The 16,858-nt window shown below is 34.2% G+C and overlaps 1 protein-coding gene and 1 long non-coding RNA gene across 35 annotated transcripts in view; one reads left to right on the top strand and one right to left on the bottom strand.

Moving 5' to 3' along the window:
- The window catches only part of ADGRL2 (adhesion G protein-coupled receptor L2), a 625,339-nt gene that overhangs the window by 99,780 nt on the left and 508,701 nt on the right, over positions 1–16,858 (bottom strand). The gene's annotated exons all lie outside the window — the stretch shown is intronic.
- The window catches only part of LOC144617237 (uncharacterized), a 73,746-nt gene that overhangs the window by 50,297 nt on the left and 6,591 nt on the right, over positions 1–16,858 (top strand). For all 3 annotated transcript variants that reach the window (XR_013557540.2, XR_013557539.2, XR_013557538.2), the window contains exon 4: positions 15,490–15,534. This is a non-coding gene — a long non-coding RNA (uncharacterized LOC144617237). The remainder of the gene's footprint in view (positions 1–15,489; positions 15,535–16,858) is intronic.

The raw sequence follows: 16,858 nt of genomic DNA on the forward strand, positions 1-16,858 counted from the left end.
TTACACTATGGAATTGAGTCTTAAATCTAGTATGTGCATTCCTGACTTTGTAACTTTTTTCATACAATTCACCCCACTTTAGAATTCCTTCCTATATGCTCAGGCCACCCCCTCTTTAGAGCTCAAGAGCTCCCTCCTCTTACAGTCTTTGCTAGCAGAAGATATGTTTTAAAGCCATCAGAACCTACGAGAAGGCACACCTAATTGAGAGATGGGATGACAAGTTTTGCATTTACACAAATTATGTTCACAAGACTCCCAAAATCACACTAATAAAGGAACAAGATCATTAAAGGAGGGGTCACTGGGTATCATAGTGCCCCACAGGCACCACTCTCATACACTGAGTCTTACTGAACAGGCAAAGAGTAGAGCCAGCACATCCATATTCCTGAGGCTTCCCCAAGAATGCAGAGACAAAAAACCACTCCTGTCCTTTGGTAAGATGCTCTCTCCATCCCCCTGATGATGGGGACTTTGGACTTCAGTTTCTGCTCTGCAACAGTATTCTTCTGCAAGCCTGTCAACCATATTAACTTGTAAGAGAAGGATCCACTTGCATCCCACAGGCTGGCTAACTGCGCTTGCTCCGTGTGTGCTTTAAAATCTAGTTGTCGGCTGCACATTTGTCTTTAAAGTTTTAGTCTTCTGGAACAAGAAGACTTCTAGGAACTTATTAATCATATGCTATTTTTCAGATGTACTGTATAGTCCAGCACAGATTGTCTAGATTTGAACTTAGGCTCCTGTTTACTAGTTGAATGATGCTGTTCAGATAGAAAAGTCTGTACTTCAGTTTCCCTATCTGCAAAACTGAGATAATAATAGCTCTTCTGTCTCAGAGGGTTCGTGAGGGCTAAAGAAGTTACTACATGTATTCACAAACAGTGCCTGGCAACTCTAAGTGCTCAATTTTGCCAACACGCTTCTCTTAAAATGACACCTAGTCACAGGCTCTGGAGTGAACTAAGGAAATAGCGTAACTAGTAAATTATAAACTAGAGATAATTGAATAACTCATTAGATGTAGATAATTTACAGATTATGAAATCATAATTATAGGTAATTAGAAATAAGCTAGTCCATGTTGTTCCCATTTCTCTTCCCTATACTTTCTTTGAGGGCACAAAGTTCATTTGCCAGTTGTTGTGTGTGTGTGTGTGTGTGTGTGTGTGTGTGCGCGCGCGCACACACACACACACACACATATATATGTGTGCGTGCATGCGCGCAAATGCATGTGCATGCAAAGTACACTGGTAGACCAGTCAGGAAAAAGGACCCTGACTTGTAAGAACTTACATACATATTCTAGACACAGTATACATTATCTCACTTAATTATCACAATGACCTTGCTGCATCCACAGAGTATACTGGCTGTATGGTGAATTTTCACTCTTCCCTTTTTAACATTAGAAACAGAAATACCTCCTCTGAGGAGTCTTCTCTGACCATATAACCATGCCATCCCACTTCACCTCCTAACCTGTGTCATAATCTGACAAGGCATCCGTGTACATTCTCTGTACTTATCACATGGCTTCAAACTCATCTGTTTATCTGTTTATCCTTTAAGACTACAAATTCCTTGAAGGCATGAACACTTACTCCTATTTGTGTCCCAAGCATCTAGCAGAGTGCCTGGTTATAGTAAACACTTAATATAGATGTGATGTTAATTTTACAGCTCAGAAAATGGAGGCTCTGGGATACAGATCCAAGGTTACATTACTGCAAAGGAAGTCTGATGACTGGCTTTAATCCTCCCCTCACTATGGTACCCTGTCAAGTCCTACTATCAGTAGTTATTTTTTGAAATTCCAAGCCACTTTACTTCAACACCCTTTAAGCCTATTTTACCATGGGAATCACTGCAATCCTAAGTCCCTGAAAACTTTTCCCAGACATTTAAATGAAATCCATCATTAAATGCACATTAAAGAGACACACTGATACTTTTTTTCAGATTTTCCATAGGTTATATTAAACTTGTTTTGTAAACTTTATGTTTGAATACATAACTCTCTCACCCAATAACACTTTTGCGTATTATACAAATAGAATACTTATTTGGAAATCTGATAGGCAAAATCTCAAAGTCATCCAAAAGTTAATAACAAACATTTTAATGATGAAAACTTCATTACACATAACATTATTACAATTTTTTTCTGAGCATTCAGATGTCAGCATTTCTTATTACCCAAACCAAATGATCAAAGACTATAAAACCTCTGCATGATTCAAAGGCAACAGACTAAAAGGTTCTATATATCTTGGTCTATTTCCTTGTTCACCTTTGCTTTCATAGTGTCTAGCACAAAGTCAGTAAATTAATCATCTCACTAAAATTTCATTTCATTATTTCTGAGGAAATATGCCTGCTTACACATTACTTTGCAGAAATTATACATTGATAGTCTACAGAGATACGCCCTCTGTGGATATGAAAAGGAAAGGAAGCCACAGTTTTCCTAAGCCACACAAGCTTTAACAGAAGCCTACTGGAGTGTGCTTTCTGGAGTTGGAAAATATGTGCTTGGATTTTTATGGAGGCATCGTCACCTTGCCTGAGCCCCTATATCTCAATCTCCCTTTTCACTAACAATTTTACCTGAACCAAAATAATCAGATGGCACCCACTATTTCTAAACAGTCTTACCATTCACTTTATCAGACTCAATACGTTAAATGTTATATGGTCTGCAACAACAGGAGATACTGTGCTGTCAAACGCCTGAGGTCAGTAACTTCTACAAAAAAAATTATGTAACTACCTTTAATAAGCAACTCCACTATTTTCTCAAGTATAATTAGGAATTTCTTTATGATATCTTCTCAGTGTCCATCATGCTATAATTTGCATTCAGATGCTTTCTGACTAAAGATGAAAAAGAAAGTCTGTGTGAGGGTATATACAGTTTCTGTTCTCTTCACAATTATAATCACAGCACCTACATGGGTACTTAATAAGTACATGTTAACATGCCAACAGTAACCATCCTATGTCCACATGTTTTTATATCAAATTTTAAATTTTAATTCCTTGAGATAACTCCATCTTTAATCTTTTAAATTTAATTTTCTGTTAATCATGTTATTGCCTATTTCAATTTTGTTAGCTCAGTTATTCATCACTGAAACATTTATTGAGTGGTCACCATAAGCTATGCAAGATACACTGCACTGAAATGAATTTTGCAATTTCCATTTTTAGGCAGCTCAGTCTTAAAAGTATGAAGCCAGAGCACATCACACAGTGAGAGAAAGGTGAATGACTTCATAAAAGATAGATAACTATCTTGACAGAAGAGATATCAAGGACGGTTCCTTAGAAAAGGCAATGTTTTAAAAACCCCAATATCAACAATATACAAACTCAAACAGGGAAGGATCTGACTAGAAATGAAATGAGAGAAAGACCACATGAAGATCATTTTTAACCTATTACTAATTTATATTTAAAACTAAATTTTTCTCGCTATTATTTTTCGTTTACTCAACAAAGGTAGCCTTGTTTGTCATTCAAGATTTCATATATTCCCCTAGGTATTTTGCAAAGGTTTAGAAGACTGCTCCAGTATTTCCAAAAATACTAAAATAAAACCCAACTGGCTGGGAAACTCAATAAAACTCAACTAGCATGTTGTAAAAAGATTTGTAAAATTAACTCATTTTACTCTTTATCAAAAAAGAAGCTCCTCACTGTCTACAGTGAGACATGTATTCATGAATTCATGAATACCCCTCCTGAAATTCTCCCATAACTCATCATCTCCATCTTTGAGTCTTTCTCTACTTCGGTTAAACAACCAAGCTGCTACCTTTTTCCTTCTAAAAGCAGATCTCATTCTAGCAGGTTTAATAGGCTTGGCAGCTCGCCTGGTCTCCATGATAGCCTTCACATGCCTAAGTGTGGCATGCGATACCTCTTGGCTTTCTAGCCACATCCAAAGTGTCCAGACTCATCTCTTTCAATTCTCTACCTAAAATGAATCTAATCATACTCATCTTTCAAGGATATATTCTAATGTCATGAGGTATTTTCTGAGCCTGACAATCAGAATTAATCACATGCTCACTATGCGCTCATAGCTTTTATACAGGGCCTGAATTATCACACTTAGTGATTAGGAATAATTACAATTTATATAGGCACTACTCTTTCAGAATATCAACACTTGTATGTTTCTTATTTATCCTTTTATTCCTAAAAGTATCTTCATATGATAAGTTACATTTTTTTTTTTTAAATCAATCTCAGAAAAACTTACACAATTAAAATTTCATCTGGGAATGTTAGAACTGGGACAGAATCACGCAGCCCCGTATGTATGTATGTATGTATGTATGTATGTATGTATTTATAAACTATATCCCACAGGCATGATACTGTCTATCAAAACATAATATACTTATTATGTTCACATACAATTAACAGAAATTTCATGAAAGATATTCTTCATATATAACCTATTTAATTTGCTTTTCTCTTTCACTCAAGTGCTTATCATACCCACCAAATACTGCATTCACAAACTGCAACCTACAATCTAAAAGGCACTGATCTAGTCTAAATCCTTAAATGAGAAAGTGGAACTTGGCAATCGTTACGTGAATCCCCCAAGGTTCCTGAACCTAGTTAATATTAGGCAATATATTCTCAGGCACTGGGGCAACTGTTCTACACATTCTCAGTATGCATATTTGTACATTCTATCTATCAATTGGTTCAGTAAGAAATCTGAAGCTTCCAATGAATACTCAAAGCTCTATTCCGACAAAGTAATGATTCGCCTCAAATCATATTTAATACCAGTTATAAATTTACTTATAACAATCCCTAATAAATATACAATATACACTCAGAAGGTCTATCTTTGGCTAATTACACTAGGGGGCACTTTTCAAAATCTCTAGACTTTAGGACTAAGTGCATCTTTCTGAGAAAGTGTGTCACATTCCTGGAATTTCAGAGCTATGGTCTTTTAATCCATTACCAGTTTTCTATCAAGGGATTACGGTCTTGTTTTTCTTACATTAATTATATATAGAATCCTCAGGCAGAAATTCTGACAGAAAGAATGTAAATGAGCTAAGCAGATGCTATTTTAATTAAAAAGAGTACATGCAAATATTTCATTTTGCGTAGGAATTCAATAAAGATTTAGTTATTTTTATTTGGCAGGTTTTGTTGTTTAAATAAAAACCACATGTTAAAAAGGTTATCACATTTGATTATTAATAATGCAGAATAAGTATTCAACCAAGAGCTTCTTCTGCAAAGATAATAAGTATCTAAGGAATATTTGGGAGGGGAAAACACAGGAAATATAAAATTATCTATGGTTACCTTGTTCTAAGAAGCTGAACTTTTGCTTTCTGGCAAAAAATTATCTGATTACTACCAAATTTAAAAGACTATAATTTGGACAATATAAAATGTATATAATTATGACTATAACTGCAAAGAAGTTAACTTGTAGTTTACATCCAAAACAATACACTGAAATACAAATCATGTACAAACTATTTAAAACTACTTTCAAGGAAAAAAGATAAAATTTACATGCTGCAACCACGCTCCTCTGGGGAGGTCATTACTAAGTTATTAGTGAGTATTGACTAATATCACCTAATATAAGATCCATTTAATTTCAGTTAACTGTTATTTAAGTGACCTGCCTAGATTTTCACAAAGCTACAGGCTAAACCTAATTTGTCCCTGTTTTAGAGTAACATCAATTTGGAATTGTCTCAATGTACATTTCAACAATAGTAACAGGATATTCAAAGTTGGAAAAGACAGAATTTATGGAAATCCCAATGCTTAATTAAATCACAGAATGAGGTTTTGAAGTAGTAAATAATAAATCACAATGAATCCTCAATCTGGTTGTCAAGGAAACTACTTTGCCTCTGCCATAATTGCTGTGATCCCCATCTTGCCCTTTTTGACACCAAGCCTTATCATGCATTCTGGTCAGAGACTGAGAGTAGCTTTTCTATTCCTTTCAGGCAATCATGTAACATGCATTGAGCTTGACTGAACAGGGCCATGCGACCATACAAACACTGAATTCAAGGCCTTTTCCTTTTCTATCTAGAGACGGTAATTAACTGGTGAGCAGCAGTATATTCCTATCAAGCTTGGCATAAGAAATGGGACCAAGGCGCCTTGGCAGGTCTTAGCAGCTGTGTTTACAGGAAGTTTTCACTAATTTACTAATTTATTTTCAGAAGACCTATTTGTGAACTGGTAATCATTAATATCTTAAATATCATTTTTTGATTCCTCTTCAAATAAAGATCAGATAATAGGTTTGAAAGATTTATGTGTGTGTGTGTGTGTATATATATATATATAATAACCACAAATACACCAAAACATTACATTTAATATTGGTAAACTGATTATTTTAGGTGAAACAGTAAAAGCAGTGCCAAGTAGGTATTACTGGCTCAAAATGGTTTACTTTACTTTCCTTCTATTTTTTTATATTGGTCATTTTAAAAATAGTAACTATTTTAAAATAAAATCCTGAAATAAATTCGCAGTTTTATGTCCTTAATTCCATACATTGCTTCTACTGTTTTCAATATTTTTTCTTCCCTTAGCAGTGTTTGTTTTCTAATATAATCCTATTCACTTTCAAAAGTACTCCTTTAGTTCATTTTGCTATGTTGTTTGGAATACCATTTTTTACATCATTTGATTTTGAAGTTCTCTCTACTCACTTCAACCACTATATAGTATAAAAGCATTATTACCATTCTATCATTAAATTCTATCAGTCTACATTGAAAATCAAAATTATCTTCATCAGGAGGACAACTGCTATGATTCAATATCCTTATTCTTTTGTGTCTTATTAAACTCAATACGTTTCTCTAGAGCTGATCACTTATCTAGCAAGAAAGATAGTGACACTGACTATGTCATAAGAAGTGTTAACAGTTCCTGAGTATTGTATAAAAGAGTGCATACAAGTGTTTAGTTCTGTTCAGTACATGTTTAGTCAGAAAGCATTCAGTAAATTTTAACTTCCAACATCATTAGCAATTTTCCTATATTCAATTCAAAATGAAAATACCAGACAAGTAGGGGCACCTGGCTGGCTCGGTTGGTGGAGCATGTGACTCTTGATCTCAGGGTTGTAAGTTTGAGCCCCAAAGTGGGTGTAGAGATCACTTAAAAATAAAATCTTGAATTGCGAAATTCTACTCCTGAAACCAATACTACACTATATATTAACTAACTTGAACCTAAATAAAATAAAATAAAATAAAATAAAATCCTTAAAAAGCAAGAAAAAAAATCTTGTCTTGCCTAAGTAGAGAAAGTAACTAGTTAAAACTAATTAAGAAAGTGTAATAATTATGGGAATTCAAGCAGAACTTTACAAATACAAAAATAATAAAGTTGAACTGGCTGATACTTGGAAGAAAAGGATCTAGAATCAAAGTATGGTACAATGTCAGGAAAAACCCAGCCCGAGTAGCCAGGATATAACAAATCATACAGTATGAAATTTACTGCTTAAATATTTTCTCCCTGTTTTTATCTTAATTCAAATTAATGGATTTACTTATTTTCTTTTAGAATTAGTAACTACAAAGTGTCATAGAAAATAGGAGGACCAGGAAGGTATTTACATTTCTTCAAAAATCTGCATCAAAGCAATACAGTCAAAGCTTAATTAATCATGCAAGTAGACGTGACAAGAACATGATCCCAAATATTCCTATTGGTTCCACTATGTTAACTCAACATCACAATGAATATTGGTATCTGATTTTCTCAGTGCGACCAATAAACTTAAAAAAAATTAAAGTACTTTTTGTAGTACTTCAGTACACAGGTAGTGTTAGGGTATTACACGTGATTCTTACTCTCTGCCTAAGTTCTCTCATATAAAATACACCATCCTGAAAATAAACTGCGTAACTTCTCAAACTAAATAAAGCAACATAAGATCCTGTCCCACTGAAACACACCATACCTTAACTAGGTAAGTTAATTATGTGCTTTGGTTTCACAAACAAACTGCTGTTGCCAGCTGCATTCTAAATAAGAGTAAACAGAAACAGTTTGAGCTGTCAACAAAAGACATAATTAAATAGAAAAAATGCTGTCAAATAAAACATGGCTACAATATTTAAAACAAATAAGGGCAACCAGATTTGGAGTAGACTGTATATCAATGCACCTTAACCATCTTAACCACTAACCAGTTGGGTCAAATAAAAATAATCTAGAAGGAAAAAGCTCACAGAAACCTATTTGTGGGGAAATAAAGTTTTATGCAAATAAAGGTTAAAAGAAATTAAAAAAAATTTTTCAGCTCTTCTCAAGTAGAATTCCACAAGAGAATAAAGCCCTACATAAAATAATTGAAGGTCTATTTTCCCAATTCTGCTATTCTAGATGCACTGGTGAGTGCTAGATGTGTTAGGTCTTAATTACCTACCAGAAATAGCTGAAAGGGGCAAATAGAGCATCTTAAAAATTATGAGAACAGACTCCATACTCTTCAGTTTAAAAGATGCTACGGCTACAAAAGGCATTTAATCTCTCCTTCAGGAGTATCTTCTAACCATAAAGCTAGTTTATATGTTTACAATGTCCTAATTTTTCAAACTGCTTTCACATTTGCTCACTACGTCATTATCCATATAAACAACTCCAGTTATTTGAACATGCTTTGCAGGAAGCATGGTATTTTACTGTAAAAAAAAGTCTTTACTGTAATTTTTTTAGATAATTAACTTGAAATGTGATGAATACTGAAAGGGCCAAGAAAATATGTGGGACATTTTAATTACTGGTAGTATATTTGGTATAATAGAAATCCTTCAATAGGTTTGCTAAAATTCAGTCTCTTAAGCTATATAATAGCAGAAACCAGTGAGCTCTGCAAACCACAAGGATTATGGAGGAAAAAACCACCTCTACCTATTTAGCACCAACCTAATTTTTGGATGTTTGGCCACATTTCTCACTTCTAGTTAGGATCATTTTTCTATCTTCATTTCCTGATACCTAAAATCAGAAAACAAAATGCACACATTCCATATAACCTAAAGGCTTCTACAGTACCTCTCTCTGTGTTGACATACCAGAAAAGCAGGGAGGTTAATTGAAATGGCAGACTCAGGAAAAAAGGAGAAGATCACTAAACAATTTTCACCCTTGATGAAAGAAAATGTAAATCAATCCAGTATCCACTGACCACCACTTAGATGCTTTAGCACAGTCTGAAGCTGACTTAGGACAAGATTAAGATAAGACATTGTCTTCACCTTGGATAATTTTGGGGAGCAGGAAACAGATCTATACTAGGAATATATATATATATATATATATATATGATTATATATAAAATTCTGATTATATAATGAATAAATATTATGTGTTGAATATGTAATGAACATATATTATATATATTCATTTACATGGCACAGACTGTGTGGTGGAAAAATTGAGAGTAAAGAAACATTAAAGATGGGGCGCCTGGGTGGCTCAGTCAGTTAAGCGTCCAACTTCGGCTCAGGTCATGATCTGATCTCACGGTTCATGGGTTTGAGCCCTGTGTCGGGCTCTGTGCTGACAGCTCAGAGCCTAAAGCCTGCTTTGGATTCCGTGTCTCCTCCTCTCTCTCTACCCTCCCCTGCTCGTGTTCATTCTCTCTCTCTCTCTCTCTCAAAACTAAATAAACATTGAAAAAAAAAAAGAAACACTAATGATAACTAGAATAGTGAAGTAAGATGTTATGAAGGAGGGGAAATCTCACTTTAACCTTGAGAGATGAGCAGAGACAATACAGAGATGATGATGACCAGGATTAAGAACAATCTTAAAGGCAGCTTTCTTGGTTTGTTTGTTCGTTTGTTCCTTCCTCCCTTCCTCTCTCTCTCTCTCTCTCTCTCTCTCTCTCTTTCTCTCTTTTTTCTCTATGTCTGTCTTTCTTATGTGCTGTTTGTAACAACATGAAAATGACAAAAGTGATTTGATAGGAAAAATGTAAACATTAGCATGAGGCTAATATTTAAAATACAGAGGAATTAATATCTTACCCAAAAGAAGTTCTGTTACTCATTATTTTGAGCACCAGATCCATTACTCCTCATACTGTTTCATAACAATATATAGCTTCATATTTAGCATATAAACCGATTTATCCCATAATACACAATTTGAGTACACTAGTATTTCAAAGAAATTTATGAAGAAATTAAGTTGGAGGCCTAGGGGAGTAATACCACCACAATTTTAAAGACTGAAAGATGCTGTTGTACTGGTTAATTCAGGATTTGAAGGGATAAGACTAAGAGATCTTAAAATTGCTTTCTACAAAAAACCCGCAGTTACAAAAGAACTTAAGGTTGACTTAATCTTCCATCTGTAGAAATCAGAGAAGGTTGTTTCATGTGTTTTAACTCAGAGAAACAGGGAATGTCCGAGTACTTGACAAATAACTCCCCTGACAGTATCTGAGGCTTAAATAATGGGACAGAAAGCATTCTAACAAGGGCACCCACAATATGTTCAAAGGACCACTCTTTGAAAAGGAAAAAAACCCAAAAAACAGGGAATTTCCTTAGACATAGTGCAACTTGAAGTATTATTATCTTCAGTGTTCAGATGAAGAGCCAAATCTCAGCATATTTATAGGGCTGTTTTTGCTCACAGTAATAGTAATTAGAATTGGAAATAAAATTCAGTTTGTTTTATATTTTAGCTTCCATAACACTGGAACCTTTTAATCACAGGTATGAAGAAGAGTCACTAAAAGAACTCCCTTGTATTTCAGTACAGATATATCTGTCTCACTTGGGCAAATTCATTTTAAAGATTTTATTCTGGTTGGGTAAATAATCACCAATCAAATAGTTATAAAGCTTTAAATAATGCCTTAAGAGTTGTCTAATCCAATTGGATAATGTTCTAGATAAGGAAATGATGTCCCAGAAATAGTAAGTGTCTGCCCAAGGCTATGTTCAGTGGCAAATCAGTGGCAGGGAAAGGTCAAAACAAATGATTTACTTTCAACTGTGACAATTCTAGTTTCTCAAACTATGACTTCAGTCATAAGTATTTTGAGATTTTTCCCAAGTATGTTCAATAATTACTCTGTTATTTTAAAAATAGTTCCATTCTTCCAGATATGTCCTGATCAAACTGACTCTGAGTCTACATATCTATATGTTGCACTTCTAATCCTGCAAAGCTACAGAGTCTCACAGTCTGGTCCTAGATTTGTAAATAATTCAATAGTCTCAAAACCAATCAGAGATACAGATCATTCCCTGAAGGGGTCCAGGTATGAGTAAAAGGAAGAAACAGAAAAATTATTTTCATATTTAATTTCATTGTTAGGCTAATAAATTTAATTAAATGGTTTTAGGGGAAGTATCTTCTTTCAGAATGTGTATTTACATTTTAAAACTGCTAACTTTTTATATGAATCAATTATAGCATAGAACATGTTACCTTTTTAAGAAAATACTTCCCAGTATCTTTAAGAATCTATAAACTATAAACTATAAACCACCTAGGCTTATATTTATTTCAAGTTTCCCATAAGGCCATTTACTCTTAATTTTTAGCCTTTTACATGATATTGAGCTATTTCATAATTATAGTTGGAAAGAATAACCTATTAATTTAAAAGGGACACATTACAACATTTCTCTCTGGTATTACAATATTTTAATTTCTTTCTTGGAGACAAACTCATTGGGAAGTGACCATCTGCTAGGGTGTTAGTATTATTCAGGCAAAGCAATGAATAAATATGCTATGCTGTGAGAAGGAGACCATTAAATGAAAGAAATACAGAAAAAGCAGTGTGAAACCAACAGATTGATTCAATGCCATGGAAAAAGCATTTTTCGTTAATTAATTTCCAAACACAATAATTTTTAAATGCATGCTTTAATTAAAAATATAAAAAAATCTTTTAAAATCTATTTTTTATTCTAAGTCAAGAATATATTTACAAAACAAACAACTAAAAATCAAACTTCCTATCATTTCTTCTCATGTGATTTCTTCACCATCTATTCATACATAGTTAGGTTATGTCCCCAACATAAATATCGTCCAAATACAATTTTAAAAATATACACACAGTAACTTAAATTTCATACACTGCTATATTTTCATGTATTTTGAAACATTTTCCAAAAATTTATGTCATCAGTATTCAATGAGTGAGATAAAGTTTAATACTTTTTTTTAATGCTTATTTACTTCTGAGAGAAAGAGACAGAGGTGTGAGCGGAGGAGGGGCAGAGAGAGGAAGACACAGAATCCAAAGCAGGCTCTAGGCTGTCAGCACAGAGCCCAATGTGGGGCTTGAACTCACAGACCGTGAGATCATGACCTGAGCTGAAGTCGGATGCTTAACCTGCTGAGCCACCCAGGCACCCCGAGTTCAATACTTGTTTATTTAGGGGCACCTGGATGGTTCAGTTGGTTAAGTGACCAGCTGTGCCTCAGGTCCCGATCTCACAGTTCGGGAGTTCAAGCCCTGCATGGGGTTTCTCTGCTGTCAGCGCAGAGCCTGCTTCGGATTCTCTGTCCCCCTCTCTCTCTGCCCCACCCCTGCTCATGCTCTCTCTCTCTCTCTCAAAAGTAAACATTAAGAAATTTTTAAAAATACTTTATTTATAAATGTAAGAATGTCAAATCAACTAATATCTAGATTTTTGATTTCTATTATAGTAATTTCTATGTATGTATAATGTGGGGCCTGTACAAGTATGTAAGATATATACTTAATGAGAAACTGAATCATATTAGGTTATGTTAGGGAAGAGCAGCAAAGTAAGTGGGCCACCATATATAGATAGGGCTTCCTGTGCCTAAGGGGTGAGCTTTAAACAAGAGATTTGCTCACTTGGCCAACTATGGATTCCCTGAATCTCTAGGGAAGCCTATCAGAGGAGAACAAACCACCCTCTCTCTATATTGTAGTACAAGTTTAGGACCAGGAACTGTAAATGCTTATTCAAACTACATAATATTCTAATATAGTAAAACAAATGGAAAAGTATAGATTTTTATAACTACTCCCTCATAGTCTGTTTTTTACATCTGTAAACATGATTTACAGAGATTTTTCTTTCTTCCACACACAATTTAATTGCCTTGTCAAGCCCGACTCACGATTAACACCTGGTAAACATTTCAAATGATTTTGATTGCTATTAAGCAGCTAAGCCACTCTCAATAACTTCTAAGGGCAAGGTATCCCTAGTTAATCTATTTACGCAAATAGCTATCTATTTGAGCCAGCAAAATTTCTTTTAAGATCTATCTCTAACTTCTTTCCCCAAAATACCAAGTTTTTTTTTAAATAAAATGTCTTAGTGCTTTACAAATATGAATTTCTTTAATCCTCCTAACAGTATGGTAATAATCCTCATTTAAAGATAAGCAAAACCAGACAGAAAGAGGTTAAGTAGGCAGCCCAAGGTCATGAACAGGAGAGCACTCCTGTTTAAAACTGAAAGGCTGAGATTCACACTCAACCATGCTATGCTCTTCAGCACTGTGTCATGTCACCTTAGTCATGTCAATTACAGCGATAAATTTTGATGCGCAGAGATAAAGGCAAACACTTTTTAGTTTGAAAGTCAATCCTGAGAATCCACTTTATGTCATCTTAGAATGAGAATATCTATTACAACAAAATGTTGCTACTTCACTGGCACTCAAAACCAAACCAAACTAAACAAACAAACAAAAAAAAGTGATTAGGGAGACAGGAATAGGAATTAAGTCTCAATATTCTCAAATGAGGGGTTGAGCAGGAGTCGTTAAGATGAATCAGGGAATCTTGTTGCAGAAAAGGAATTAATTCTACTTTCAATTCGACTACCTAAGAGACTGACTTGCTGATACATAACCCATACCAGTCCACAGCTTAGAAACGATGCTGAATTTTTGAAGCTGAGCTTCCATCAGTAGATGGAATGTGGGAAGTTTTTAGCAGTGTAAAAACCAAAGGCAGGGAGGGAATAACAATGAAAGTCACGAACTTTTCTCTCAATTTGAGACTGCTACCTTGAGTCTACCACTAACTTACTATGTTATCCTGAATGAACATCGTCATAAAATATTCCTCTAAAAAACGAAGGGGTTGAATTAAATTTTCTCCAAAGTCCTTTTTAAATTCTACAGTCTTTAACTGAAGTTATTCAAGTTAAATAAGCATTTATTGCTAGTCAGGGAACTCTACTTGTTATTAAATGAAAAGCTCTGTTAAATGTAAATCAAGGATTTCTCTCGAGGTCCAAAATAGTGTAATAGAATCAATGGAAAAAAGTAATTTTTATAGCACATCTGAGTAAGTGCAAAAGGTCACATGTCCACTTCAGTATCATTAAGAGCTTTACAGGAAATAATGGAACACAGTGTAACAAAGGTACAGCATTAACAAATGTTGGGATTCTTAAATATGATTTCATGGTAGAATGCATACAAAGTTTTGACAGGAGTAAAATGAAAAAAAAAAAAAAAAAAAAAAAAAAGACCTGTATCTGCTTTAAAAAATATCTGAAGATCATATTCAAAGCATATGGTAAAACAAACGTGAATTCCTCTTTTGGCCAGACATTAAAAACTTTTTATATTTTTGAATGACTTTATATCACATAAAGTCATATGTGAAAAGCATTTTGATAGTTTAGCTTCACATATTTAAAAAAAATAGCTCAAACATGCTAACTTTTCGAAAATGTCAACTTTTTAAACTACCTACACCGTTCAGTGAAAGACACAAAAATGTGAAGATTTTCAAGGTCTAGATTCTTATTCAAATGAATACTTATTTCATAAGCACTTGATATACAGTATTCTCCTTTATGCACTTTAAGAAGCTGAACTACTATTGCAAATGCATAATTGATTTATGGGGGAAAGGTTCAAGTGAAGGACATATTACCAACTGTGCATTAAAGAGGCAGGGTAGAAGAAAATGTACAGCTCTAGAACATTTTAAAAGCAATATTTAAAAAATGCAAATGCCAGATACAGGCAATGGTCTCCATTTCACATCAGCACATACGTCACAATAAACCTAAAGTCCCTCTCCAAAAACAATCACCAAAAGGGAGAGTTTGTATCAGAATGCAAATAAAAGGCAAATCTTTTTCCATGTGCACATAGTAAGAAGGGTACTGTGCTCAATTACTCTTTTAAAGAATAAGATTTAACTGTTGTTAAATTTATAAAAGTGCATCAAGAATTTAATCACAACATGGTACAATATTAATAGATACAAATACATCATAGTTCAAATCCTATGTAACAAGGAACGGTGCAATTAAAAGTCTATGGAATGTATATTCGTAATGTTTCTGTCATTCAAAAGCGTTATACAGGTGCTTTAATAAATCTAATTCCATAATTCTTTATTTTTTGAAATTATAGAAATGGATCTTTATTTTCTTACCCATTTTCACTCCCTTCCCTTAGGAATAACTACTCGAGCCAGTCAGTTTTTCAACCAAGAAGTAAAAGGTAAGTATTATTAGGGAAGTGGGCTGGCAGGTGGACAGTTGTTCACTCTGCCTGTCATATCCCTTTAATGCAACTCTGATTTGCCTTTGTTCTGACAGTAGCAAACAGCTGCTTGTAAATGAGCCACTGTCCCTGGGCTGCCTCCCATTATTCCCCACTTTTGTTTGACAAGGTCACTTGCTACAGGGATTTTGTGAAGAAAGGATGAGCAACCTATAGAATTAAGAGTTTAGAACATAAGCAAGCTAGGTATTTTTCTTTTGGTAGCATGAGCAAATCAAGACTTGTACAAAAAAAGTTTTTTGCTCATTGAGCAAATCAAACATTTTTCCTAATTTCAAAAACCAAAAAGCTCTATCACAAAAGCAAATGACTTTGCCATAAATCCTCCTTCCTTAGAGTTTACATGACAGTGGTATAAAAGGCAGACTTAATTACAAAATAATATTTACAAGCACATATGAATAAATACTAAGATGTTGCTCGTCTGCTGTTTTACAATGAGTTCAAGATCTGGAAAGCAGCAACTGCAGGAACACTTTTGGAAAACTTGATGCTATAATCGTACAGTTCTTTTATTTTAAATTTCAGTAAAAATTTCATTTATGACTAATTCCATTAAGGGTAGTAAATAAGGCAGGGACCTTCAAGATCAAAAGTTTCACAATTTCATTCCATATTGATTGTTACTTTTAATGAACTTTACACAATATATAAATTAATCTAGACTGAAACTTATTACTAAAATGTTTGATCAATATTCCACCAGTGATCCAAAAGGTATAATTGACACTATAAAGCAAGGCTCACCTTTAATCTGCAGCTTGACCTATGATCTTCAGAAGGGCTTAAAGCTATATTATGACAATCTCATGCAATTAAGTTGTTTCTAAAGAGAGGCAGGCAGAAAAAGTGGGATGGCAAGTTTTCCAAGCCATGGATGAGCATAAAGAGGGCATGCTGGAGCAGACACTCATCCAAAATGAATCATGATTTTGTGGTTCTGAAAGTTTATGAGTGGGAAAAGATCTAGGAAACTCTTTATGCATTCTTAGGACAAAGCCACATAAATGTCACACAGAAATCTAGACTTAATTATGCACAAATACAATTTCTCACTATTCCATCTCTTTACCTGCATCTAAAATTAGACGGTTTTGTACATTTTTCTCATTTTAATATACAACCATCAGAAGGAATGTGAGCCTACAGAAAACTTTATCAACGCAAACAAAGCTGAAATTCTTTCCAGCAACACCAGCACTTTGGATGTGTTCACTGGTAAGAGGTTATTTACACATTGGGGGAAAATGAAGAATCATGT

Source organism: Panthera onca, chromosome C1 (assembly GCF_046562875.1).
Source record: "Panthera onca isolate mPanOnc1 chromosome C1, mPanOnc1 haplotype 2, whole genome shotgun sequence".
Lineage (NCBI taxonomy): Eukaryota > Metazoa > Chordata > Mammalia > Carnivora > Felidae > Panthera > Panthera onca.